This window comes from Neltuma alba, unplaced genomic scaffold, assembly GCF_004799145.2.
Source record: "Neltuma alba isolate B1F8T4 unplaced genomic scaffold, ASM479914v2 tig00013031_pilon, whole genome shotgun sequence".
In the NCBI taxonomy this organism is placed as follows: domain Eukaryota; kingdom Viridiplantae; phylum Streptophyta; class Magnoliopsida; order Fabales; family Fabaceae; genus Neltuma; species Neltuma alba.
In genome coordinates, this window is record NW_021637378.1 from 199,642 (window position 1) to 204,666 (window position 5,025).

The following is a 5,025-nucleotide window of genomic DNA, read 5'->3' on the forward strand; positions in this document are numbered from 1 at the left end:
TCAAACAGTCACTATAGATAGGGCACGTTTTTAAATTTAAAACAGAAGTATTTACAAACTGTCCATCAACAAAATTCTTATATCGATAATGAGATTCGAACTCATATTTTTGTGAATTATAAGCTGACTCTTTTACTAGTTAGATTACTCTTGTTAGCATTGCTAGCCTCTTTATTGAGAGACATTGGAGGCTTATATATTTATCATGACCAAAATGTCCCCTCGCTCCCAGCTCTATTCTTTTTTTGGTGACCATGACAATTGGGATTTACAATTTTCACTCTTAAATTCACAAGTCAATTTTAAGAGTGGGTGGCTGAAATTCCACGCTTGGAATGAAGTTTTAGCCCCTCATCCTTCAAATTGACACACACACACACACGAATCTTATATATATGGAGTGGTGGTTGTGAATCTTAGACGTGTTGGATTGCTTGTAATTTTTTTTTGGGGGAAAAAATCTTGTATGGGTTTTTAGTCATCCACCTTGAAGTTTAACTTGTACGTGTGTAATTTTTCCTAATAAAACAGATTGCGTGAAATTTCAATACCACATTGTCGGAAAAAGTTGTCGGAAAAGTTGCCTCAATCGAAGGGGATGACCATGTTGCCGCCAAAAACAATACCTAGGGCATTCTCGTCATGACAAATATTTTATTTTTTCAAGAAAAGGCAAACATTATTGGTAGTAACTCGTAAAATTAAAAGAAGGAAAAATTGTTTGCAAAAATTCCTCATTAAAATTTTTTTAATGCTTTAAGGTATCTAAAATTTGTTCTTCAACAGACGCATGTAATATATTTTTAATTATGTATAAAAATATTCAGAATAATAAATATCTGCATATAACTGAGTATATGTTACACATAAACAAAAGACCCCTCGTATTCGCTTAAAAATCCGAGTTTTTAAACAAATTTACTTTGAGCAATAAATATTTTGAGTGGGGATTTTTCAATAATTTTCTCTTTCATTTTTTGGCTTAAGTCATTTCCCCTTAATTAAATTGGCTAATGGGCGTCACAATCAACGTAGATAAGCATCATTTTCAATTACGTATGCTAGGTGGGTGCATATCCTCATTGGAAGTCTCTCACGAATTCAAATCATTTGTGATACCTAACCAATTGCAATGCCGGGGAAAAAAAGTTTCTAATCATCTCTATATTTACAATCAAGTTCTTCAATTTGTTTTCAGACTGATTAGTTTAAGGAAATTTGCAAGTTACTCCCTCCGTTCTTTATTATAAGAGACATTTGATGCTTATGGCATGTTCCCATATATAAGAGACACTTAAAAGTTGTCTCTATTTTTTTGTATTGATTTCCTATTTTATTCCTATTTATTTTGTCTCCAACTCATACTCTCTCTCCCTCCCATTTCTCTTTCTTTTAATAATTTAATTATTCTCTCATACTCTCTCTCCTTATTAATGGGGGTATTGTTGGAAAAAACATTATACTTTTTACACATTAATTGTCCTCAACTAATTTTAACTGTTTTTTTTATCAACGTAATTTGGTTATTTGTCTCTTATAGTAAAGAATGAAGGGAGTATTAGTGGACTACTTTTCTAATATGAAAGCTGTGCCTGTAAGATCTCTTTGATTCGTCAACGCCTCTAATACTCTATAAACGTTTTTATTTGAAAGCAACGGCTACCCATAAAAGATGCGTTAATCCAATTGATTATTAATTGATACTACCCGGTCTTATTATAAGATTTTGTTTATCCTCTACAAACTAAGTGTTATAGTTATCATTATATGCAATTACAATTATGTAACAAAATCATTATTAATTATATTACCTCGAATCCTTAATATAAGACCAAGTTAACTTATATGAAGATATTAAAAAGTTACTAAATTACTTAATTATAATATATGTTACATGAGCTCTCAAAAATACTTGTGTGTATCATTACATTATATATTAATTTATAAGTATGGTAAATTAATTTTAAAAAAATAAATACAAATACTTTAAAGTAATTTAGTAACCTCATTAATTTCTACAAATTAATAAAGTGGGTCTTATATTAAATTTTGCATTTAAGAGAAGAAATGAATAGAGTTAGTGTATGTTTGAATATTACATTTGCATGCATTTAAAATTCAACTTTTTATTTTTGGAATGGAAGTCGATCGATAGAATTTTTGTGAGAATGATAAATTGATAATTTTTATGAAAAATTAATGTTTTTAAAAATGTAATCCAAACACACTTCACATAAAATTTCATAACTTCTATTGTCTGACTTCATTACATGCCAAAAAAAATTATATTATTATCGTAACAGTGCTCATGGACGGCAAAAGGGTCAAACTTGATCATATATCATTTTAGGCTAGACTTGACTGGAGACTCGAATATGAACACAATTAATTGCAAACGAATGAATTGCAGAAACATATATCAAAATTCAATGACTAATTATATATCAAAGGAGTTTATTGTCAATGTGACAATTTAAGTAAATTTTTAAAAAAAATATTTCTTCATTAAAATGTTCAATAATATTCAACTTTCTACTGGTACAAAAGTACTGTGCTAAATATATATTTCCATTTTTTAATTATTAACTATAGATCATAATAATGCGTCAAAATAAATATATTGAAAATTATTGAGTACTCTAGCGAGCTAGCTTAAAAACCTGTGAACTAATGACTTTGATTATAGACAAAAATAATTGTTTTTAGACATCAAAAAGGCTGAGCTAAGGATAAAATTTGTTTAAAAAGAACTACTGCCAGATGGGAGGAAAGGTGAAAGAGAAAGCATTGAGAAGATATCTGTATCTTCACCATTAAAAATTGGATTGAACAAGAATCGGTGCATATTGAGAAAATAAGTTGAATAGTTCCAAGACTAAACCTTCCAATCTTCCATGCGACAACTCCCAACGAGTGATCACATGCAATGAATATGCAAAACTATACAAATGCAAGGACAGATGCAAGATTTAGTTATGACATATAAGCTGATATTAAAAGAAAAAAAAGAGTATATATATATATACACACACACAAGATTTTGTGCTTAATACAAGAATTATGTAATTAATTTACAAATATTAAGAAAATTAGCTGAATTAATTATTTGTAATAAATGTATCACATATACATTTTAGTAACATATATTTTGAGAGATAAAAAAACATATAAAATTCATCCAATACTACTTTCAATTCTTAATATAAAAGCTAATTAAATATTCAATTTGATTGTCCTAAATATGAGATTCAAACCCACTTTATGTTCCATATTTATTTATTTTGCCTCCAAATAATTTCTATGGTGATTACACAAGTTAAGGAGTTTCCATTAATGAGTTGTTTCTAATGCAAATGATGATTAACAAAAATATTTTAGAAAACAACATTTATTTATTGTAAATAACCGATTTAACAAAAAAAATTTAACATCTGTAAATTAGTTATCTAGCTTTTATATTAAGAATTGGAGGTAGTATTAAGTACGGAGAAAAAAGGGGAGAATTACTATTCAATTTTGTATAAACACTCTAATCACTAAAAAAATCTTATTGATTAGATTAGCGCGTACCTAGCTTGGTGTCATTTCTGATATTAATATCACTATATAACTGCTTACTTGTTATAAGATTTTTTAGTGATTACTTGGCAGTCAGGTCTTATCATTCTCAAAGAACATAAGTTAGCATATGCATGCATGCATGCATGAAGGTTGTGCGTGGCATTGAACAAATCCACGGATCCTTGTCCCCCCAACGCTTTGTTCGATCGCCAAACGTTAACAAATCCAATAATGATTAAGGATCCCAGCTCCAATTATATTGCTGTACAACGTACGTACCAATACTTTTCTCCCCATTTGTTGATATTTTCTTAACCCTAGCGTTTAACATGTCTTCTTTCCAGGTTGGCTCCTTTTCCAATACTCATTCATATCTATCATTACGTACTCTTACGTATTTATAAATCTATTTATCTTTGGGAACACCGACTTGGAAGTGCAAGTTAGGTTATGGCCCCGCCATTCACACTTGGCTTGTGACCTGGGACGACAATGTTAATCTGCTTGCTTTCTTAACTTCTTCTTTTTCCAGAAAAGGAATTAGTAATTCATAACTATAATAAAAGTTTAAAACAGGGATTAAACAAGTATTTCTTCTAATGGGAAAAAGTATGAATCTTTAGAGTGATACGCAGGGGTTGCTTGTGAGTTACTCACTTTGGAGTAGTAGTTAGTGGTTGGGATAGCGTAGGCCTGCACATGGGGTTGCAATGTCCAGGCTGTGTTAGGGTTGGAAATTTAACCTCTATGCCTTGTGAATAAGTACAATGTCTTTATCATCCATGCTCAATTTATCAAGTTACATCATCTAATTCTATTATTTTTAAAACCTTTTAGTTTATCCTCATATATCTGATATCCATTACTTCTAATTGTATATTTGCACCTTTTTTATATTGTGAAACACACATAAAGCCGTTTTTATTATATCACATTTGGTCCTTAATATAAAACCTAGTTAACTAATTTGGAGAGATTAAGAAAGTTAGTTATTTATAATATATAGATATTGTCTTTTTTAAAATACTTTTATTAATCATATATTTGAGTTACCCATTAATAGCAATTTCTTAATATATGCAACTACTATATGGATTGCTTGAAGGCAAAATAAATAAGTACTAGAAACAAAGTGAATTGGGGGTTTTATATTTAAAACCAAATTAAATGTCACACAAACTCTTCTACTATATCAAGTCCTTAAGATAAAAACTAGTTGACCAATTTGAGTATATTAAGAAAATTAGTTAAGTTAATTATTAGTAATAAATAGGTGTTGTCTTCTATAAAATAGTCTTGCTAATAATGTATATTAGTTAGAATTACCATTTGATGAAATCTTTTAACACGTGTAACTACTATAAGGATTACTTTAAAAAAAAAAGATAAATATAAGAGACAAAATAAATTGAAATCTTATATTTAGGATCAACTTAAAAGTGAATCTCACTCTTATACTAAGTG